Below are 23564 nucleotides of genomic sequence, written 5' to 3' on the forward strand. Positions count from 1 at the left end.
GTGGATTGCGGTCTAGGAAACTGAATGACTGGGGACAGGTTGACAGCAAGGGGCCAGTTGGGAGACCACAGCCATCTTCAAACCATAGATGAGGCCTGGACTAGATGGGGGCAGTGGGGAAGCCACTGGGCAAGGGGCTGAATCAGGGGCCCTGGATGCCAGCGCTCTGGCTGTCCACCTTGTGCCTGAGCTCTCTGCCACAAGCCAGGACGAGTGTTGGCCAGCAGCACCCGTCGGCAGAGACAGGAGACACTCTGAGAGGAGTAATCCTGGGCAAGACCCAGCTCAACCCAGCCAGCCCAGCGCCCCAGGGAGCAGGTGGGGCTAGGAGGTGCGGCTGGGAGGAGGGTGGCGGGGAGGGCCTGGAGACTCACTGTCTGCTTTCTGGTCTCTCGGGGTCCAGGCAGGGGAGGTGGGGTATATCGGTAACGCTGGAGGTGGGGGGCATTCTTCTTGGGTCTCTTGTGCCTCTAGATCCCCAGCTCAGGCTGCCCCTTGGCAAGTCAGCCAGACTTACCTCTATACCCCCAAAAGAACACTGCTGAGCTGGCAGCCTGGGTCTAGCATTGCACCCTCCTTGGCTCTCAGATCTGATGTTTTTCTGGAACAGACCCTTGAGGAGGAGGGCAGAGGAGAGGAAGCTGGGGTCAGGATCTCAGGGCACGAACACTTCACTGACTTCATCCAGGTTTCCTGCTGCCCACAGGGTCCTGCTGCCTGCCTCAGTTTACCCTGGAATGGCACCCTTCTCTGAACCAGTGGGGGATGAAGTCTTTTTCCTTTTCCCAGTTGCCAGCCTATACGCATCCCCATACTTCCCTGGTCCTGACTGATGTCTCCCTAGCCCTGGGTAGAGCGGGAAGGAAAGGAGACTCTCATAGTGTTGCATCCTATAGGTCCACCACCTGGGAGACTTGCCCGCACTAGCTTGCCTTCAGCTCCCTTCCCTCCAGTCGCTTGCATCCCAGGAAGCTCCCAGACATGCCTAAGGCAGCAGGGCCTTCGACATGCTCAGCTCTGTGCCTCTGTGGGGGACAGATTTCTCTCCCCATCCCCCAAAGATAGCCCCACAGGCAGGCGGGTGAGAGTCCCCCGGGAGGAGGGCTAGAAAGGAGCAGCCAGACACACCTGCCTCATTCCTTTCCTCTTGTTCACCCAGGAGAGAGCTCCCCCCTCCCCTGCCTCCTTCCTCCCTCTCATTTCAGGGAGGAGGAGGGAAAGGAGGGACAATGAAGGCGGCAGGGGGTGGGAGTGGGGGACATACACCCCCCCAATCCCAAGCAGTGTCCACTGCAGCATTAGCTGTGGCTTCAGCCTCCTTTGCCTTCCAGACTTAGAATGGGTGGGGTGAGGTAGAGACTGAAGATGGGAGATAGAAGATGAGGGTTGGGATAATGGGCAGGAGCACAACTCTGCCAAGTGCTACCTCTAGAGAGGGGTGGGGCGTGGGGTGGGGCCAGGGGCTGGACACCAGGTTGTGGGGGACATGGTGCAGTCAGGTCAAGCCATGGTGATTGGGTAAATGCTAGCTTTACCTGTAAAGGAAGAGAGGAAAAGTTGGGGAAGGAACAAATAGGATGCTGCCCACTCCCCAGCCTCTCTCTGGGCCAGAAGCTGACTAGAGTCAGGACCAAAGCTGGACCCCAATTTGACACATCAGACACTTGGTAAGAACCCTACAGGGAGAGAAGGGGTGGGAAAATGGGGTCCAAGAGGCACTAGGCTTATGCATCCTGCTTGAAGAATGAGGCAGAAAGCAATGCGCTGATTGGAAATAGGGGAAATGGGCTGAAATAAAGTGTGCTGGTGGAGGTAAGTGGGAGGATGAACTTGCCCACAGCTGGGAGAGAACCAAGGTTCAGATTTGGAAATGAGAACAGAAGGTGGACCAGAGATTCAGAGGGGGAGAAAGCCTTCCTCGCCCCAACACCTTTCATCTTGATGGACACTGGGCCACCTCCTTGCAAGAGGGAAAAATAGCACGGTCTAATGGAGCCCGGATGGTCCCAAAGGGAAGGGAGGGAACCAACGGACAATGAGGTGATGGACAGATCACAGGCAGTGGTGGGGTCAAGGGTCAGGGAGAGGCAGCCAGACTAGGGTGGGGATCAGAACCCAGGCATCCTGCTTCTCAGTTGCCCAAGTTTCCGGGGTTGAAAAAAAGAGAAGGGGAGAGGCAAAGGTAGAGCCTGGGTAGCTGTAGGAGGGTCAGGTGGACGAGAAGCAAGGTCAGGGCATCCAGGCCCTCCCTCGCCTTTCCCCGAATTAATGCTCCCCCAGTTAGCCCCCGGCAGGGGGGCCTTCCAGGCTGGAGATTGGCCAGGCCCTAGTCGCTGCTTCCCTCCTCCCCTCCCACCCCCACTTCTCATGTGGTTGCCGGCAGCTGCCTGCGGTCGCCCCAACCCCTGCGCTCAAGGCAAGGGGACTTTCCAACAGGGGAAAAAATGACTTAATGAGAGTGGGAGCCGGGGGCGGGAGGGACAGGTCCCTGTAATCACTGCTCTGCTGTGGGGCCTGCGCGCCTCCGGGCCCTTCCCTGGCTTCCTGCTGCCAGCGCCCCCCTCGGGCTTCGCTGGGGGAGGGGGTCCGACTGGTGACAGGGGGATCCCTTTTCAAGTTCCAGGCTGCTGGGGCCCTCCGGCTGCCTTTGCTTCCTAGACTTGTCCCGCGTGGAAGCTGGGACGCCCCATGATCCCTGTCCGGACTTTGTCCTTGAAGGTGGGGAGTGGCAGTCTCTCCCAGGAGCCAAGGTCCTCTGCTGGTGGATTAGAATTAGAGGGGTGAGGAATGGTTAGGAGAGCCCTTTGCCACTTCGCGGCTGCGCACTTCCAAACGCCCCCGGTTGCTGTGGCAACCAGGGCAGTCGAGGTGTGTCCGCAGGGCTGGGAGGCGCCCACCCCCATTTTCTTGCCGCCCTTGGGCCAGGCCAGGCCGCTGCGGTGCGCGGGGGTGGGGGTGTGCCGTTACCATGGCAAGGGTGCGCTAGGAGGGCACATTCTTCCCCAGGGTGGGAGCGCCCTGGGGATACGAGAAGGGGGGTGACGGGGGCGGCAGAAAAGGGAGGGGGAGGGTCAGAACGAGGGAGGAGTCTAGGACGAGACACACCAGGGCTTCTGGGGTTGCGATGGGGAGTTTGGAATGTGCCCCCCAACTCCCAGCTCTCCGGAGAGGTACCGCTTCTCCTTCCTCTCTCTCTCGCTGGGGTTCGAGCCCCTCAACCGGGTTTCCGGGGAAGGGACCCGGAGTACCCACCGCGAAGGTTTTTGGCTTCCTTGGCGGCCCTGCTCACCGAGCTAAGTGTCAACCCCCTACCTTCCCAAGCGGAGCTGCGCCCAGACTGCGACCAGAAGCCCTGCAATTAAGCCCCTCGGCCGCCCCTGCGCCGCCCGCGTGTCCTCTGTCGGGCTGGGCCTGCACCGCCAATTACAGCAAGCGCGCAGCAGCTGATTACTCCGGAGTCTGGGAAGCGGCTGAGGGTGGGGACATCAGGCCGGTCACGGGGTAGGGGTCCCTGGGGTTGTCCCCGGCCAGGGGTCCTTAACTGGAGCTTCGGGCTGCGGCCCTCTAGCCCAATTTCTCTCTCCAGATCATATGAGGCGGAGGGGTCTATTCGGTGCTGTCTTGCTGTGCCTCAGCTTCTCCCTCCTGAAATACACAAGGCACCCAGGGCAGAAAGAGCGCAAGGAGGGTGTGAGGGGGTGTGTGTGCGTGTGCGTGTGTGTGTTCCGAAGCGTCTGAGTACGCAAGAACTCAAAGCCCTCAAGGCCGGCTCTCTTTCCCGCCGCGGACAGTCGCTTGGGTCTCTCCTGGCCCGACGCTCCGCCCTGCGGACCCAGTTCTGTCCTGCTGAGCCAGTCCCAGGCCGCTGCCAGCCCATACCGCACTTTTCTTGGAATCAGAAAACGGCGCCCCCTCTGGGCGGGAGGCCCCTGCGCTTCTACCCCAACAAAGCGAGGCAGTCTAGGAGCCGGCAGGGCAGCGCCGTGGGGTATTCTGCCGCCACCATTGCCCCTGCCATCCCTCTTCCCTCTCCCTCCGCCTGCGGGTCTGCAGGGGCTAGGGTAGAGCTAGCGTCTCCAGTGTCCACATCTGGCCGGCAGCTGGGACCCGCCCACTTCGAACTGCTGTGGACCAAGCGCCCTCTGTTGGTGCGGAGCGGAGGTACACTAGCTTTCGGGCCTCTGCAGCCCGCTGCGGCCGCCGCCCTGGGGTCTCGCTCAGTTCCATAGGTTTCAGGTTCCACCTGTTCGGCGCCCCTTGCACTTGGCTACAACCAGCTCTCTGCCTCACGTCGCTCCCAAATCCGACTACTCAGGCCTTTTGCTTCCGCCCGCAGGGACCGTAATCTCTTTCCTCCATCCCTTCGTGCTTAAAAAAACCTTGTCTGGAGACTTAGCTGTTCCCCAACCTCCCATCTTTTCGAGTAGTCCAGGCTTCAAGGGCAAGTGCGGCAGTGCAATCTCGGTTGCATGCAATCTCGATTACATAAACCGTCGCCTATCTGCTCAACGGAATTCCTTGCAGCGCCCTTAAAAATGAGGTAGTTTGATGTATATTGAGGGACTGAGACTGAGTGCTCTGTACCTAGGAAGGGAGTGTAACATACAAAATAGCACAGGGAAGGTTCCCTCCTTTATTGCAACAAAAATTATAGTTGTGATTTGCATTTTTAAAGTCTAAAATAGGCAGCAGTGCGAGCAGAAACTATTTTTGGATGATGGAATTATAGGTTGTTTAAATTTTGTCTGTATTTTATCTCCATTTTTCATTTATCTATAATGAACATGTACTACTTGGGTGCAATAATAATTCCATATCCAGAATCTTTTTGCCCAAAATGTGGGCATCAATTTATATCATCAGAATATGTTAAATTTAAAAAAGAACACTTTCAAAACTAGGAACCAGGGTGACCTCCTGACAAGAGCTACTATGCTTGAAATTGGGAGTTTCTTCTTAAAATTCTAACGATTTGTTGGAATCAGAACTCCAACCTCTAAATTTCAGGGCCCGGGGAACCTGAAAAGCTGTTAGAAGGGTCCTCAAATCCAAATGCGCATCTAGCATTGTTGTGAATGGGAATAGCTGATTTATTTTCCGTTGTACTGCATGTGTAAAAAGATGCCCTCGTGATTAATGATATAGAAAATAATTTTAATACCTTTTTCTCAGTCTCGATCTCTTTGCAACACTACACATCATTAACTGTCCTCTCCTTAGACATATTCAACCTTTTGGTCCATATGTTCGATGTTGCACTGACTGGCCCTCCTCTCATTCTCCACTGCCTTAGGGATTCTATTCATTATTTCCTTTATCTTTTTTCTTTTTATTTGGTGTAATAGAGAAGTTACAGCAACAGTACAAAGAACTTTCCCCATCCCTGAACCACTTGAGCATAAGTGGTCTATATGACGCTCCATCGCCCCTAATACTTCAGCATGTATTCCCCACATAACCTGACACAATGCTCACAATCAGGAAATTAACATCAATGCATTAATACTATCGAATTTCCAAACCTTACTGAACTTTTATCAATTGGCCTAATGATGAAAGGATCCGGTCCAGAATTATTCATTGCATCTGGTTTAGCATGTCTTTCCAATCTCCTTCAATCTGAGACAGTTCCTAAGGTTTCCTTTACTTTTACGACCAGGATTATTTAGAATATTACAGATCTATTGTATCGTAGAATGTCCCTCAGTTTGGGTTTATCTGTTGTTTCGTCATGATTATATTTGAGCTATGCATTGTTGGCAGCAGTATTACAGATGTGAGTGTTTTACTCATTGCTTCATTATTCATTTTGATGCTTAGAATTTCCCAGATTCGGCCAACTGCCAAGCTGGCTTCTGTCACCATAATTCTTTGAGTACTTCCTTATTTTCTGGCACAATAAGATGTTCCAGGCTCGTCTTTTACTTTCTCTGCTCAAGTCCTACAATCAGCCATTTCTCCCAGGAACCTTTGTTTCTTTTAATGGGGAATGATATTTAGAAATCAAGATCTGCACGCCAGGTGTGCTCATTGTTCTTGGGCTGTCACTGCTTCCAGGCTTCTTAGTAGAGAGTGCTAGGAAGTTTATGTATGATTAACACACATATTATCTATCTATAATTTATCAATCTATGTATAAAACCACAAGTTCACACAATACCTTCAAGTTCCACCCAACACCAGAGGATTTATTTGAATTTTCTCCCTTTTTATTTGTGTTACTTTCTTCTGTTCTGCTGGGTCAATCCCTATAGTAACCTATTTCCTGCCGCCACTGCTGCTGCCCCCTCCACTCCAATTACAGATATTGTCTTCTCCCATCTTGGCCTTGATAACCTAAGCCAGCCCAATGTTCATTCTGCCCCAAATGGATGGTTGACTTTTGTTGGCCCATCATGGCTTTTTAACCAAACTATTCAGAAAGGCAGGCAAGAAGGAATGCTGGAAACAACTTTACTCTCTCTTGAAGCTTTAAATGTAATTCTCAACCCTTTTTAATCAGTAAATGTCAACTGATCTTCCTGTTGAAAACTCTAGAGTCGTTGGACTCCTTTATTTCTCTAACACCTCACATCCACTCCATCAGCAGATCTTGTTGGTTCTCCTTCAGTTTATAGCTACAGTTTGGTCACATGTCACCTCCTCCATCATTACCATGGTAGTGTAAGTTACCAGGATAACATGCCTTGAATGACTGCAGTTATCTCTTAGTTGATCTCCCCGCTTCTGTCCTTACACCTTTCCTCAATCTAGTCTATATACACCAGCCAGAGTGATGCTTTTAATGTGTTAATAATCATGCAGTTCACCTCTCCCACTCAGAATTCTCCAGTCTTCCTAACTCATGAAGAACAAGAGCTAAAGTACTTGCAGGGACCTATAAGATCTGGCTCCCCACCGCCTTCATCTCACCTCCTTCTACTCTGCCCTTATCCATTTTGCTTCAGCCACAGTGGATTCCTGGCAGTTCTCTGAACAATACAAATTGTCCAATCTCAGGGCCTTTGGACTTATTATTCTCTCTGCCTGAAATAGGTTTCCCCTAGATAACCACATGGATCTTGCCTCCCTTTATGCAGAACTTTGCTTAAATATCTCCTTCCAAGGTGAGCTTTCGCAGAGAACCCTATTTAAAAGAGCAGAGCTCCTCTTCCTTTACCTTGTTTTAGTTTTCTTCAGAGTACACATCACATATTTGACATATTTGTATTTTTTTTTACTGTGTACCTCTGCACTCCATAATGAAAACTCTATGAGAGCTGAGACTTTTTTTTCTTTTTTATTTTCTTTTTGCTGTATTTCTATGGTAAAGAATGGTACTGAGTACATATCAGGTACTCAATAAATATAAGTGAATGAATGAATGTCTTTGGGAAAGACTACCAATCTGTCTTTAGGCCCAGTCTTCTTTCCTAGGATCTTTCTTGAAGTTCTGCCTGCTGGCTAGTCACTTTGTTTGTCTTTTTATGGCCGCACCCGAGGCATATGGAAGTTCTCAGGCTAGGGGCTGAATCATAGCTGCAGTTGCCAGCTGACACCACAGACACAGCAATGCCAGATCTGAGCTGAGTCTGTGACCTACACTGCAGTTCATGGCAACACTGGATCCTTAACCCACTGAACAGGGCCAAGGATCAAACCAGCATCCTCATGGATCCTAGTTGGGTTCACTACTGATGAGCCACAATGGGAACTCCTGTTTGGTTTGGTTTTGGTCGCATCCATAGCATGAGGACATTCCTGGGCCAGGCATCGAACTCATGTCACAGCAGTGACCTGAGCCACAGCAGTGACAATGCCACATCCTAACCTGCTGAGCCATCAGGGAAGTCCCAGGAAGTCATGTTTTGCTGTGTGTCTGTGGCACCACAAACTAAAGTTTTACTAAGGCGGTTTCATTATCTAATGTATGTATTTGTGAGTTTAAGGAATGAGACTATTGTCTTGGTCACTGCTGTCTCCATACTACCTAGAACACTGCCTGGCATACAGCAGGCATCTAGTACATGTTAAATGAATGAATGAATTCCAAACTAGGTCTCCCTGGCTTTCTTGTTTCTCTTTGTAACATCATCATCTTCCTACTTACTAAGGCATAAAAATCCTATCAATTTGACTTTCCCTTCTCTTCTCTTTTCCATATTCAGTCATGCCCAAAACTTGCCCATTCTCCCACTCCATCGGCACTGTGGCACTGTCAATATTGCTATTCATCGCACACCTCAAACATCACAATGGCCTTCCAGCTTGCCTCTTCAATCCATCTCTGTCAGATTTTTCTATTTTTCTCTCCCATAAAGTGCTCTGATCATGTCATTTCCTCTGGCTTAAGCTTTCAATAGGTCTTTATACCAGTTTGGTTCTGAGTTACAAAGAGCAGAAATGGACTCTGGTTTACTTAAGTAGAAGAGGAATTTACTAGAATCAGGCAACTCACAGAATTGACAGGAAGCCTCAAGAGCTCAAGGAGTTCCCATCATGGCACAGCAGAAATGAATCTGACTAGGAACCATGAGGTTTCAGGGTTGCCTGACTCAGTGGGTTAAGGATTCAGTGTTGCCATGAGCTGTGATGTAGGTTGCAGACGCAGGCCTACGTAGGCTCGTGGATGCAGCCCTAAAAAGACAAAAAGACACACACACACACACACACACACACACACACACACACACAAAAGAACCAGGCTCAGGAAATAGGCAGGAATCAAGAGATGCCAGGCGGCCAGAACTTCAATCAGGTCTTGCCCAGGAGCAACCTGATTAGGAGGGTGCTTCCCCTGGCTCTGGGGGCTGTCTCTCAAGTAGCGACCACTACCCTGAGAACTGGCTGATGCCGCCTCTAGGATCAATCATAAACAGCCACATTGCTCCCTTGGGTCACTTGTGAAAGATTCAAAGTCCTGAGAGGGCTCATTGATTTGGCACACTCTTTTTTTTTTTTTTTTCTTTTCCATCTTTTTGCCTTTTCTAGGGTTCCCAGGCTAGGGGTCTAATCAGAGCTGTAGCCTCTGGCCTACACCAGAGTCACAGCAAGTCGGGATCCTAGCCACATCTGCAAAACTACACCACAGCTCACGGGGTCAAGGGAGCAAGTATCTGACCTCTCATTGAGACATCCACTAAGGAGGGTACTCTAACCCAGGAAGGAAGGTCAGATGCTGGGCAGCCTAAGACCCCAGTGTGTACCCACATACAGGTTCCTAAGTGTGTCACTGAAGCCCTCCACCATTTGCCACAAACCATCCCTTCCAGTTTTTCTCCCTTGCACACTGTGCTCCACTGAAGCAGGGCTACATGCAGTCCTGGTCACCCTCCTGAGCTGATCCTTCCTGCCTCAGCCCCTTGTAGCAGCTGATCTCTAAAGATGATCCCCGTTGAATCACGCTTCCCAATATGTAAACCTATGTATTGTCCCCTCCCCTTGGATCCGGGCTAGCCCTGTGATTCATGTTCACAGATGGCATGCTGTGGCAGTGACACTGCATGACTCCCAAAGACAAGTCATAAGAAGTCTTTCAGCTTCTGCCTCAGCCTCTTGGAATGTTTACTTTGGGGAATGCCAGCCACCATGTATGAGGTCTGTCTACTCTGAGACAACCATACTATGAGGAAATCTAAACAAGGCACATGGAAAAGCTGTGTGGTGAGAGAGAAATTCCTGGATAGTGCCCATCTGTTCCAGCCGATTCAGATGAGATGCCAGACATGCGATTTTATTTATTTATTTATTTATTTGTCTTTTTTAGGGCTCTACCCACAGCATATGGAAATTCCCAGTCTAGGGGTCGAATTAGAGCTGTAGCTGCCGGCCTACACCACAGCCACAGCAATGCAGGATCTAAGCTGTGTCTGCAACCTACACCACAGCTCATGGAAATGCCAGATCCCTAACCCACTGAGCAAGGCCAGGGATCGAACCTACATCCTCATGGATACTAGTCAGGTTTGTCACCTTTGAGCCACAACAGGAACTCCCAGACATGTGATTTTAAAAAGCGTCTTAGATATCCAGCCTGATTGAGCCTTCAGTTGACTCTAATTGCGTAAGAGACCCCAAGTGAGAACTGCCCGGCTGAGTGTCCTCCAGGACTGTCAAGATCATAATAAATTGTTATTTTAAGCCTCTAAATTTGGGGGTGGTTTGTTCCATGGTAATAGAAAATCAAAAGGGTTCCTTTGTGGTCCATGTTTTGCTTTCTCTGGAATGTTCCCTCACTGTCCAATCCTACTCATGTAGACCACTCATACCTGCACTTGTCAAAATCCTTCTGCTTAGTGTGGCTCAGGGAGAATGAAAGAGTCAGGGTTTGGGGGTAAGTATATGGGTTGAGAGTTGAGTTTCACTCTCCCTGTGGCCTTGGGCAAAATAATTTCTCTGGACCTCAGTTTCTGCATCTGCCATATGGAAATAAAAACACTCATCTCCCGGAAGTGTTTTGAGTACTAGGTGGAAAAATATGTAAACTATCTATGCATCTAGTCCATTTTAGACTTATTGAATAGTTGTCTTCAGGAGATACCCAGCTTTATAGGCCTCCTACAAAGTGGCACTCTCAAAGTCTAATTCTTACCACTTATGAGCCATATGGTTTTGAACAAATCCTTTAAACTTCTCTGAGCCTTACCCTCCTCATTTGTAACATGGGTTTAATGTTAATATCTGTGTAATGGGGCTTCTTGACTGGGCTAGGGCCTGGGCTGTCTCGTGGTATTAGGCAACACTGCCCCCTTGAGACAATACCCAGAACCTTAAGGCATGTCCCTTAACCTATATGACATCAGGAATCCTTTGGAAGAGAACAATACCATGATAATTGGGGTTTGGGCATGAAGATACACGTCTAGTGCGCCAGGGACTGTGGTGGATGCCAGACCACAAGGAAGAATAGCAGAGGCTCTGAAGAGCTCATCCCTCTGAGTGAGAAAGGGGTCTTGATGGATGAGGAAGGGGTGCATTGAACAGAGCAGAGAGAAGAGTGTTTTTTGGAATGGTGCGAGGCTGGACACGACCATCTTTCGGCTCAGTGCATCCCCATCTCCCACTCTCCTGGAGCTTTCCTGGTGGAGAAGGAAAGATTAGGGTATAATGGCAAAGATAGAGGTTATCAGAGACTCACATATCTCTACCATGGGAACCCTATGAAAGCTGAGAAGCAGCAGCAGATGCCTTCCTACCTCAGAGAGGGTGAGGTATGCCAGGGGGCCACAGGCACTGGGGGCCATAGGCCCATGGGCAGGCAGAGAGGCCAGCCATGATGGTGAGAGGAGGAATACCAGGCAGTAGCCCTGACCAAATGGGAGGCAATTCCAATGGGCTTCTTGGACTGCCACTGCAAGAAAGGAGACATGGAGATCTGAGAAGTTACAGAAAAGCACATATATGATTCCAGTTGCATCCTGCACAAAAACAAGAAAAACCAATTTCCGCTATTAGAAGGCAGAATAGTGGTTCCCCTGTGGGGGAAGATGTGACTAGAAGGAAGCACGAGGGAGATTCTGGGAGCTGGTCATGTTTTGCTTCTTCATCAAGGGACTGGTTACACCGCATGTTCATTTTATAAGTGCATTTGGTGCACTTAAGATTTGTATGCCTTTCTGTATCTTGCTTCAATAATAAGTTCACACACATGCACTCTTGTTTGAGAAATGGGAAATATGAAGTCATTTCCCACGCCAAGCCCTTTGAAGTGTAGCCACATCAGGTAAGGGGGTGAGAGATTCATGAGTTGGAGGCAAAGACCACAAGGTATCTGGTCAGACTTACTTCATTTCTCCCTCCATTCATTCACTCATTCACTTATGGTTGATTTTGGGGGTGGGGGTGTGCACCTGCAGCATACGGTAGCTCCCAGCCTAAGGATCCAATAGGAGCTGCAGCTGCAGGCGTACACCACAGCAACACCAAATCTGAGCCCCATCCTTGACCTACACTGTCGTGTACGGCAATGCCTGGATTCCCAACCCACTGAGCGAGGCCAGGGATAGAACCCCCATCCTCACGGATACTAGGCAGGCTCCTAACCCAGTGAGCCACAACACAAACTCCTCACTTATGGTTTATTAAATATCTCCTACACATTGAGCACTGTACAACATGCAAGGAGACAAAATATTATTAATAGCAGTAGCTCACACCTGTTGAGAGCTTGTTTTGGAGTAGGCCTTGAACATACATCCAACTCACAATAATCCAATGAAGTATCATTATCCCCCATCTATCAGCAAAAGTCTCAGAAAGTTAAGCAAATTGCCCAAGCTCACACAGCCTGAAAGTATCTGGATTTTCATAGAAACTGGAGTCTCTGTGAACCCAAAGCTGGGACACTTTTCACTGAGCTAGGCTCTCCCCTAGGAATCTAGGGGGAGGAGGGAATCTGTTCACAAATTATTCTACCATGGTGATGAGGCTTGAGCTGGAGTCACACTGTCTGGGTTCGAATTTGGGTCGCATCATTTTCAGTGGCCCTTGGCATCTTCATTTTTGAGCCTCAAGTTTCCCCATCTGTATAATAAGGGTTTTAAAAAACAAACAAAAACAAAAACAGGTCCTAGTGAACACCTAGAACGGGTAGTTACTAATATTTTTACAAAACTCGACAAGGGCCACGGTCAGGAATGGACACGGGGTGTAAAGAGATTGCCTGTCGCTCGGCTCTTTATTTGAACCATTAGGGCCCAGTAGACTTAAGGGGGCCAGTGGCCTTGATAGCCCCGTTGGTGCTGCTAGAAAACCGGCCGGGGAAAGACCCTTCGTTCCTATCTACACCCACAGGTGCCTATGCCTTTGACCGACGAATACCCCTGCCGGGTCTGCTCGGCAGGCGGTAAGACGCGATATCGCGAGACCTGGAAGGACCAACGGGTCTCCAGGCCGGAAGTGAGGGGGCGGGCCCGAGGGAACGCGCTCCTTTTGAACCTGCTGGAGGGAGGGGTAGGTTGGAGGTTGCAGCCCTTTCTGTGAGTCTGTCGGGCGCTGCAGGAGAGGGAAATTGGGTTAGCGGAGACCTCCGCCTGAGGTTAGGCTGGGAGCGGCCACAGCTCCTTTCTTTAGGCAGCTACCCGGGGCCGGCCGCTCGCCGCGAGCCACTATGCCGAAGCCCCTCCTTGCCTCCTCAGAGCCCACCCAAGGCTGCTGCAGCTCCCTGGAAACGTGACTAAAGTTTCCTTTCTTTGGCCTAGACTTTTAAGGAGCGTTTGTTACTGCGGAGGTGGTTTGCCCCTACGCTAACGAAACGTCACCTTCTAGACCATCCCCCCTCGCCCAGGCCCCATCAATGGCCATGGAAGGGGTCTTAGCAACGTGTTCACATAATCACGTTTTTGTAAAACTAGTAAAACTAAAGCTATTTTAAGCCACCTCTGTTAAGAGAGCTACCTCTTTCTACTGCGATCTTCCTATCTGGGAGAATTGAAGTAGTTTGGGCATTTGGGGGCATTTTTAATTAGGGTCTTCCCGTGAGTAGGGCTTGAGTGTGTCTACATGAGTTCTAGGTTATACAGAGTCCTGATGAGAGGCCTAGTAAAGATAAAAGGGGAAAAGTTGTGTTTCTGAAGTGCCTCCAATTCTCAGATGATGGCAGTCTCCTCTGTGTCCTCCCATCCACCCCTCCCAGCGATGAAAGAAGGCCAGCAGCTGGTAAGAGAGAACCACAAGAACTGCAGCCATGGGTCCTCCCTCTGTCGGGGTAAGTGTGGAATCCTTGAACAGAAACAGAATCAGCTGGTGAGCCGGCTGTGTGTGAATATGCATGCAAACATGTCTTTTGTTGTATCTCAAGCCAAGTATATTTTTGGTCTGTTGCCCTGGAGACTGGAATAGGGAGAAGCTTTACCCAGTGTAGTATAATTTTGCCATCTCCACTTGCTTTCCAATTCCCAAAATTGGTCACCTTGTCTCTTCACCCTGACTGATTCTGTTCAAGGTCACTTACACCTTCTTTGTTGCTAAATTTAGCTTTTCAGTCCTAATCTTAATTGACTCTCCTTTACTACTTATGGTTTTTTCAAATGGAAATCCTATCCACCTCTACTTAAAATCTTTCAGTGGCTCTCCTTTACTTTAGGATTAAGACCCAAATCTCCAGCTTGCATGGTCAGACCCAGTCCTCTCCAGTGTCATCCCAGTCACACATTGATCTTTCGTTTTGAGCCCTGCTCTTTTCCTGATACAAGGCTTTTGCATGTGTTCTTTCACCCATTATATATATATATATATATATATATATACACATACACACACACGTGTTCCTTCACCCATTTTATATGTATTATTTTATATATTTTTATATTTATTATATATATAATACACACACTATTTTATTTATACCTACTATTTTCTAAACTGTTTTGGTACTGGGATACAAACAAAGGGGGCAAAAGTTGCTGCCATTCTAGAACTCACCTTCTGGTGATTGTGTTTTGATGGAATGTTCGTTCCTTTCCCTCTTCTTTTCTTCTCCTTGTTTTATTTCTATTTACATATTAACGTAAAAAAGTAAGAGCTTATCAAGATTCACATACCATAAAACTGACCCATTTAAAGTGTAGAGTTCAATTTACTATATTCAGAGTTGTGTAACCATCACCACAATCAATTTTAGAATATCTTCATATTATAAGAAAACATATATGTATATGTATGCATGACTAGGTCACTTTGCTGTACAACAGAAATTGGCACAATATTGTAAATCAACCATACTTTAGTTAAAAAATTCAAAAAAGAATTGATTAAGATGGTTTCCAATTTAAGGGAAATGAATATAGTGATAAAACCTAAACTTGTAGAAGCACACATCCTTGGAAGGAGTAGCACCTAGTACCCTAGAGAGTGAACATTAGAAGGAAGATTTGTTTTGTAGATCAAAGATTAAGGAACTTGTAAACAAGAGAAGAGGGTATGAAAGGGAAAGTGGTAAGGGTACCAAAAACAGTCATGATTTTATCCAGGTCTTGCCCAATAAAAAGTTTTGATTTGGCTGTGGAAAATATTATTTATAAAGCCTAGGCAGAATAGTGATTCTGGGTTTATGTGTGCTTTGGCATTCTTTTTATCTGGTTGATTGACTTACATTTTAAAATTAAATAAATCACATCTCGCTCTTAAAAAAACTTTTTTAGAACATCATCACCCAAGAAAGAAACGTACCCATTAGTTGTCGCTCCTTACCGCCCCCCCACCTCCCAACTCCAGCACATCTCCCGAGCCCTAGATTACTTCTCATATACTTTCTTTCTCTATAAATTTACCAATTCTGGACATTTCTTAGAATGGAGTCATACAGTATATGGTCTTCTGTGACTGGCTTCTTTCGCTTAGCATAACGTTTCAAAGGTTCATCCTTGCTGTCGTGCTGTAGCATGTATCAGTACTTCACTTCTTTTTTATTGTTATTCTTTTAAAAAAATTGAGATATAGTTGATGTAAAGCATTGTATAAGTTAGGGAGCTCCTGTTGTGGCTCAGCAAACACAAATCTGACTAGTAACCTTGAGGACTCAAGTTTAATCCCTGGCCTCCCTCAGTAGATTAAGGATCTGGTGTTGCTGTGGCCGTGTTACGCTTTGACTTGTAACAAAGGTCAAAGAAACTTGGCCTAGAAACTTCAGTGTGCCACAGGTGCAACACTAAAAAGTAAAAAACAACCAAAACAAAGACATTGTATAAGTTTAAGTACTTTCTTTGTTTTTATTGCCAAATAATATTCCATGGTATGTTAATACCATGTATTGTTTATCCATTCATCAATTGAAGGACATTTGGGTTGTCTTCGCTTTTTGGCTATTACGAATGATGCTGCTATGAACATTTGTGTATAATTTTTGTATGAACATGTATTTTCATTTTCTTGGGTATGTACCTAGGAGTAAAATTACTAGATCATATGGTAACTCTACGTTTAACATTTCAAGTAATGCCAGACTGTTTTTCACAGTGGCTGCACCATTTTACATTCCTACAAGCTTTGTATTAAGTTTCCAGTTTCTCCACATCCTTGCTGTTATGGGTTGAATTTTGTCCCTCCAAAATTCATATGTTGAAATCCAACCCCATGTACCTCATTGCAGATGTAATTAAGATGAGGCTGTATTGGACTAGGTTGGGCCACTAATACAATATGACTGATATACTTTATGACAAGGGGAGATCTAGACATAGAGAGACACACACAGGGAGAATGCCATGTGAAGAGTGGAGTTATGCTGCCACAAGCCAAGGAACTTCCAGAAGATGGGAAGAAGCTTGTAACAGATCCTTCTCTAATACCTTTGTTTTGTTTTGTTTTCTGTCTTTTTAGGGCCGCACTCTCGGAGATTCCCAGGCTAGGGGTCAAATCAGAGCTGTAGCCGCTGACCTACACCACAGCCATAGCAATGCCAGATCTGAGCTGCACCTGTGCCCTACACCAGAGCTCACAGCAACGCCGGATCCTTAACCCCCTGAACAAGGCCACTGATGGAACCTGCATCCTCATGGATACTAGTCAGATTCATTTCCACTGAGCCAAGATGGAAACTCCCCTAATACTTTTGAAGGGACCATAGCCCTACTGACACCTTGATCTCAGATTTCTAGCCTCTCTTGAAAACAAGACAACAGGCCCAAAATGGAGTTACTTAGGCTAAGCCCCACATCACCAAATTCACCTCGATTTGACTTAACTTATTTACAGTTTTGGCTCTCCTAGAAATGGAGTCTTAAAGCCAGTCAATCAGAATTGCCTAATCAGCCCTAGTTAGATGACCTGGCTGACAGACCCTGTCAAACCACAGACCTAGGAAGCTCAGAGAACACCAAATAGTATAAATGCCAAAAAAAAAAAAAAAAAAAAAGAACACCCGCTATTATTTTTAAAACTTCAGAAATCAAAGATAAAAAAATTCTAGGAGTTCCCATTGTGGCTGAGTGGTTAATGAATCCGACTAGGAACCATGAGGTTTTGGGTTCGATCCCTGGGCTTGCTCGGTGGGTTAAGGATCCGGCGTTGCCATGAGCTGTTGTGTAGGTCGCAGACATGGCTCAGATCCCGAGTTGCTGTGGCTCTGGTGTAGGCCAGCGGCTACAGCTCGATTCAACCCCTAGCCTGGGAACCTCCATATGCTGTGGGGTAGCCCCAAAAATGGTAAAAAGACAAAAAAGAAAAAAAAATCTAAAACAAACCAGAGGAAAAACACCTTACTTATAGAGGAGCAAAGATAAGAATTACATCCAGTTTCTCCTCAGAAACCATGTAAGCAAGCAGAAGGTGAACTGACTTATTTATTTTTTTATCTTTTTACAGCCATAACTGCAGCATATGGAAATTCCTGGGCTCGGGGTCTAATTGGAGTTGTAGCTGTGGCCTATGCCACAGCCATGGTAACATCAAATCTGAGCCTAATCTGTGACTTAGGCTGAAGCTTGTGGCAGTGCCAGATCCTTAACCCACTGAGCAAGGCCAGAGACTGAACCCACATCCTCACAGAGATAACATGGTGTCCTTAATCTGCTGAGCCACAGTGAAAACTGCATGAACTGAAATATTTAAAGTGCTGAGAGAAAAAAACTACAAACCTAGAATTCTGTACCCTGCAAAATTGTCCTTCAAAAGTGAAGGAGAGGCAGTTCCCATCATGGCTCAGTGGAAACGAATCCCACTGGTATCCATGAGGACATAGGTTCAATCCCTGGCCTCAATCAGTGGGTCAGGGATCCTGTGTTGCCATGAGCTGTGGTGTAAGTCCCAAACGAAGCTTGGATCCTGTGTTGCTGTGGCTGTAGTGTAGGCTGGCAGCTGTAGCTCTGATTTGACTCTTAACCTGGGAATTTCCATATGCTGCAAGTGTGGCCCTAAAAGGCAAAAAAAAAAAAAAAAAAAGGAAGGAGAAACAAAGACTCTTTCAGACAAACAAAAATTAAAGTAATTTGTTGCCAATAAATCTGCCTTGCAAGAAATTTTAAAAGAAGTTCTTTAAAGAGAAGGAAAATGACATAGCAGAAACTTGGATCTACATAAGGAAAGACACTGGAGAAGCAATAAGGATAGGTAAAAGAAAAACTTTTATTTTTTATTTTCAATTGATCTAATAGATAGCATTTTTTTTTTCAAAATAATAACAATAATGTATTTGAATATTTTTTGTTTTTTTGTTTTTTGTTTTTTTGTTTTTTTTGGCCCACACCCACGGCATGAAGAAGTTCCCAGGCTAGGGGTGGAATCAAAGTTGCAGTTGCTGGCCTACACCACAGCCACAACAACGCAGGATCCGAGCTTCATCTGTGGCCCACCCCACAACTTGTGGCAATGCCAGATCTTTAGCCCACTGTGCAAGGCCAAGGATCAGACCCTCATCTTCGTGGATACTAGTCGGATTCTTAACCCACTGAGCCGCAACAGGAACTCCTGAATGTATATTCTTACGTATGGTTATAAAAAAGTGAAGTGAATGTCAGTAATAATAAAGGGATAGGAGGGAAGAATTAGGACTATTTTTTTATATGATATTCACACCACCTGTGAAGTGGTATAGTGTTTCTTTTTTTTTCTTTTTAATTTTTAAAAATTTTTTATTTTTTTGTCTGTTTGCTGTTTCTTTGGGCTGCTCCCGTGGCATATGGAGGTTCCCAGGCTAGGGGTTGAATCAGAGCTGTAGCTGCCAAGCCTACGCCAGAGCCACAGCAACGCGGGATCCGAGCCACGTCTGCAACCTACACCACAGCTGACGGCAACGCGGATCCTTTAACCCAATGAGCAAGGGCAGGGACCCGCAACCTCATGGTTCCTAGTCGGATTCGTTAACCACTGTGCCACGACGGGAACTCTGGTATAGTGTTTCTTGATAGTGGTTTTGAATTAACCATAAATGTATATTACAGACTCTAGGGCAACCACTAAAAAAGTTAAAAAGTAATAACTGATATACTAAAAAAAGGAAAGAAAATGGAATCGTAAAATGCTCAAAACCACAAAAGGCAGAAAGTAGTGGAAGAGAAAAAATAGGGACCAAGAATAATGATGACAAATAGAAAACAGTAACATATATGATAAATATCAACCCAACTATATCAGTAATTATTTTGGAAATCAGTGGTCTAAATGCACCAATTAACAGATTGTCAGAGCAGATCAAAAAACAAGACCCACTATCTGTCATCTATAAGAAACACACTTTAAATATAAAGATACATATAAATTAAAAATAAGTGGATGGGAGTTCCCTTGTGGCTCAGGGGGTTGAGAACCTGACATAGTATCCATGAAGATTCACATTTAATCCCCGGCCTTGCCCAGTGGGTTAAGGATCCATCATTGCCACAGGCTGTGCAATAGGTCATAGATGTAGCTTGGATCTGACATTGCTGTGGCTGTAGCATAGACCTGCAGCTGCAGCTCCAATTCGACCCCTAGACTGGGAACTTCCATATGCTGCAGGTATGGCTGTACAAAGGGAAAAATAAAGTAAATGGAAGGAGAAAGAATACCATGCTAAAAGTAACCAAAAGAAAGTAGGAGCATCTGTATTAATTTCAGATAGAGCAGACTTCAGCACAGAGAAAGTTATCAGGGGCAAAGGTCATTACATGAGGGTCATTTCTCTAAGAAGGCATTATAATCCTTAACGTGTATGCACCTAACAACTGAGGGTCAAACTAGATGAGGCAAAATGGACAGAACTGCAAGGAGAAATAGATGGAGCTGCTATTACAGTTGGAGACTTCATTAACCCTCTATTGGGAATGGACTGAGCTCAAACAGGCAGAAAATCAGTAAGGATACAGTTAAACTCAGCAATACCATCAAGTAACTAGATATGATTGCCATCTCATAGACTTCTTCATCCAACAACAGCAGAATGCACATTCTTAAGCTCACATGGAACATTCACTAAGATAGACCACATTCTGAACCGTAGAATACACCTTAACAAATTTAAAAGAATGGAAATCATACAGTGTCAGATCTCAGGCCATATGGAATTAAACTAGAAATCAATAACAGAAAGATAGTTGGAAATCCCCAAATATTTGGAGATTAAACAACACACTTCTAAATAACATGCACACACAAAAGAAATCTCAGAATAGCCAACACAATCTTGAAGAAGAATGAAGTTGGAGGACTGACACCAGCAAATTTAAAGGCTTACTATAGGAGTTCCCATCGTGGCTCAGTGGTTAACGAATCTGACTAGGAACCGTGAGGTTGTGGGTTTGATCCCTGGCCTTGCTCAGTGGGTTAAGGATCTGGCGTTGCCATGAGCTGTGGTGTAGGTTGCAAACGTGGCTCGGATCTGGCGTTGCTGAGGCTCTGGCGTAGGCCGGCGGCTACAGCTCCGATTCGACCCCTAGCCTGGGAACCTCCATATGCCGTGGGAGTGGCCCTAGAAAAGGCAAAAAGACAAAAAAAAAAAAAAAAAAAAAAAAAAAAAGGCTTACTATAAAGCTATGGCAGTCAGGACAGTGTGGTGTCAGTGATAGAAGAGACAAATTGATCAGTGGAACAGTAGCCAGCCCAGATGTAGACCCATATAAGTGTAATCAACTGATCTTTGACAAAAGAGCAAGGGCAATATGATGGAGAAAGGATAGTCTTTCAACAAATGGAACTGGAACAACTGGACAATCTGCTTGCCCCCCCCCCCCCCACCCCCCCCCACCCCCTGCCAATGAATCTAGACACAGACTTTCTACCTTCACAAAGTTACCTCAAAATGCATCACAGACTGTTTCTTTTTATCTTCATCTTGTCTTTTGCATTGACCAATATTTTTATTCTGTTTCTCTCTCTGTGACTTGTTAGTTACACATTGTTGTTATTGTTATTATTATTTTGTTACCCTAGATATTATAGCATACATCCTTGACTTAACAGAGTTCCTTTGAATTAGTGCTTGTACCTCTCTCTAGACAATTCAAGGGACCTTACAACAATTTAATTCTGTTTAGCACCCTCCTGGCTTTCATGCTATTGTTTATTCTAATGTATCATAAATCTCACAATAGATCACATTTGTTGTTTTGAACAGTCATTATTTGATGACATTTACCTACAGATTTACCCTTTCTGCTGTTTTTTATTCTTTCTGCATTTCCCTTCTTTCTGGGAGCTTGGTTCTCCAGGTCCTGGTTGCTGTGGTTGTTCTTTGATGTCATCAAACAGCTATGGTTTGTATTTTATCTGACTTTAGTATTTGTTTTCAGTGAATGAGTTATTTTGATACTAGCTACTTCATCATAGCCTGAAATGAGTGTCTTTCCTGTATTCTTAATCTTTGCCTCAATTCTAGCTCTTTCTGCTTAGCATAAAAAATCATGTAGTCACAATTCCCCAAACACAACCAGCCATTTCAGATCTCTGTGCCTTTGTTTATGTTGTTCCTTCTGCCTGTTCTCAGAATCCCCCTTGTTTTTATGGCTGAGGGGACCCTTAAGTCTCAGCTCATATTGACTCCTTTGACAAGTTTTCTGGGACACCACTCCACCCTGGCATCTTGGATGAACCTGTTATAGCAGTTATCATGCTGTGCTATAACTGTTTTCCAGCCTCTACACCAGACTTACAGAGGATACGTTAGGGATTCCCATACCTAGCACAGTGCCTAGCACAGTACATTTTTTGAATGAATGAATGACAAGCATATCCTTCAGTTGATCCTTCTCAAATCTTGCACTAGTTATGCTCCTTCGATCGCAAGGGATGGAGACACCCTCCCCCCATAGATTTATTCCAATGCTATCATTTATTCTAATATCATCTACATTATTTATACATGGCAAGAAGGTCAATAAATATTTTATAAGAAACCAAGAACTAATAAGCTACATTAGGTAATCCTTATGTAGCCTGGGATATAATTTGAGAATTAGAAGGTGATTTAGGACCTTAAGTAAAACTTGTGACCGAGTTATGTCTTCATATCTACAACATCGGAAGTGCTTCAGTTCCTTGCTATTCTGGAGATGGCTTGTTTCTTTGATTCTCCTACTCTTTCTCCTGGCAGCCAACTCCTTCAACCTCTTCTCTGAATATCATTTGTTTGTTCATTGATTTTCCTTTCTCATGGCTTCTTTTTTATGGCCTCAGAACCTCTGCAACTTGCCACCTCTTTTTGTGTTCACTCAGTTTCTCAACCTGTCATCAACTTCCAACTTCTGCATCTCAGTTTCAGCTTCATAAGAGAGTGAATCTGATTGGCTCATTCAGACATGATCAATTCTCTTGGCAAAGCTCTTGGGCCAGGTCACATCATGGTTATTCCTTCATCCATTTATTTGCCTATTTAACAAATATGCACAGGCCACTAGCTCACTTCTAGAGTGTCTGTCATCAAGTAGGTGCCCAATCCAGAGCTAATAGCTGTGGTTGGGGCGGAATGGAGGATAAGGTCACAAAATGGTAATACCATCAAGATCTATATTTAAGAAACCGTCTTAGGAAGGGGTTGTGGCCATATTATGCATTCTAAGCTTTGGAAGGAAGGCAAAAAAATCATTAGTTGCAGCAAGGCTTTTGGCAGAAATCATTGAAAATAATTTAAAAAACGAGAGCCCTGGTGCTGAGGGAGTGATATTTTATGTTACTGGTGAGTAAGAGTATCTTTTTTGGGATATTTGAGTACTGAAGGCGACAGTTAACTTGGGGGGGGGGCAGAAGGCAGAGTTCATTTTAAGATGAAAACTGAAGAGTTGATTTATGTTCTGGCCTGATGAATGGTTGTCCCATCTTTGCTGCGGGAGCTCCTATAAGAAGGTCAATATTCCCTAAGAAATTCTGTGCTCTAGAACCCCAGGATAGATCTTGACCTGGAATATATTCTGAAGAAAGAAGCTTAGAATGTTTGATTTTTGAACATGGATTAAACGCATAGTTCAAAAATTAAATAAACTCATCCACAGAGTAATTGTTGAGATTTTCCTCCTGGATGCTGAATAATGGGAATTTGACATTGACATGTTCTTCCCTATTAAAGATCCAACTTAACTTCCTCCCACCTTCCTTCCTTTCTATTTCATGATGTTTTTCTTTTTTTCAAAAAATTAAGAAATTCATCACATACACTTAAATGTATTACATGAATATGTACATTTTAAAGATTAATCGTCCAATGAACATTAATGTACTCACTATTTAGGTTAAGAAACAGAATATTACAAAGGTTTCATATGCTCCCTATGGGCTTTTCCACAATTAATCCTCCTCTCTCCTCCACAAAGACAAACTCTATCTTCAGTGTTAGTTATCTTCTAGTATATAATTATCCTTATAATTTCTAATACCTCAGAATTCCTCTACCATATATTGTTTTGTTTCATAAAACAGTGACATACACAAAACTGGATTAGTACGGAGAGTGCGTAGTTGCTGCTTTAGATGAGAGTCCCCAGGAGAAGGTGAAATGATGGCCTCTGGGTCAGAGGTGACCTCATGTTCACTGAAAGTTTACAGGGCAAAGTCACAAGTGCATCTGTGGGAAATAGGATTCGTAAAAACTGGTCTACATGGCAGGGGAAGTGTCAGTCAAGAACTGGACATCAGGCAGGGATGTGATTGGGAAGACTGGACAGCCCTGTATTTCTGGCCCACTC

At 45.6% G+C, this 23564-nt stretch overlaps 1 long non-coding RNA gene across 1 annotated transcript in view; it reads left to right on the forward strand.

Annotated features, from left to right (window-relative positions):
- The window catches only part of LOC102162937, a 51313-nt gene continuing 40646 nt past the window's right edge, over positions 12898–23564 (forward strand). Inside the window, exon 1 of the long non-coding RNA XR_002339116.1 lies at positions 12898–13684. This is a non-coding gene — a long non-coding RNA (uncharacterized LOC102162937). The remainder of the gene's footprint in view (positions 13685–23564) is intronic.

This window comes from Sus scrofa, chromosome 15 (assembly GCF_000003025.6).
Source record: "Sus scrofa isolate TJ Tabasco breed Duroc chromosome 15, Sscrofa11.1, whole genome shotgun sequence".
NCBI lineage: Eukaryota > Metazoa > Chordata > Mammalia > Artiodactyla > Suidae > Sus > Sus scrofa.